A 1081-nucleotide genomic window follows, 5' to 3' on the forward strand; every position below is an offset into this window, starting at 1 on the left:
GTGTGTGATGTCCTTAGGTTAGTTAGGTTTAAGTAGTTCTAAGTTCTAGGGGACTGATGGCCACAGCAGTTGAGTCCCATAGTGCTCAGAACCATTTGAACCATTTATTAGGATTATTTGCTTATTAAATGGTGCTCTACTCACACCCGTTTCGTTTGTAACTATAGTAGTGAAAAACACTGTACGAGTTGAAACTTACTGGCAGATTAAAACTGTGTGCCGGACCGAGACTCGAACTCGGGACCTTTGGGGGCAAGTGATCTCCTAAATGAGCTACCCAAGCACGACTCCCACCCCGACTTCACAGATTTGCGTCTGCCAGTATCTCATCTCCCACCTTCCAAACTTTAGTTGCTAGAGCACTTGCCCGCGAAAGGCAAAGGTCCCGAGTTCGAGTCTCGGTCCGGCACACAGTTTTAATCTGCCAGGAAGTTTCATATCAGCGCACACTCCGCTGCAGAGTGAAAATCTGATTCTACTGTACGAATTGTTGCAGATATGCTTGTTACGTTGCTTCTTACTCGAGCAAATAAATGAGTATTGGAGGATGTAATCACCTACAGCCACAACGGATAGTATGAAGTTCGCAAGAGCGTTCTCAGATAATCGAGGCAGCTGACTGGGGAACCAGAGGAATGCGTCCAGTGTTCCTTCCTGCCTTTGTCGACACCGCCCGCTTCCAGGAAGGGACAGCGCGAGCTTTCCAGCAGGTGCGCGTGTGCAGTGTAGCCGTGCGAACTCGCTTATGTCAGGAGTACAGGGCTAAAGGTGGCGACCGGTTCCGATTACCCTCATAACGAAGTGACTACGCCAATCTAGGTATTCTGCTTTCCAACAAAAATAGTGATCGCTGCGCAGAAAGTTCCAAATAACTCCACCGCTGATAATGACCAGGGATATCCTTGACATCCATTTGCTGTGGAATTTTAGAACACATTCTGAGGTATATCGCACACAGTGACATTCTAAATGGCCAGTGACCATGGACTTCGAAAACACTGATCGTGTGAAACTCATCTCGCACTTTTTTTCAAACGATATCCTGACAGCCACAAACCAAGGCAGTATTTTTCGATTTCCG

This window comes from Schistocerca cancellata, unplaced genomic scaffold (assembly GCF_023864275.1).
Source record: "Schistocerca cancellata isolate TAMUIC-IGC-003103 unplaced genomic scaffold, iqSchCanc2.1 HiC_scaffold_785, whole genome shotgun sequence".
Lineage (NCBI taxonomy): Eukaryota > Metazoa > Arthropoda > Insecta > Orthoptera > Acrididae > Schistocerca > Schistocerca cancellata.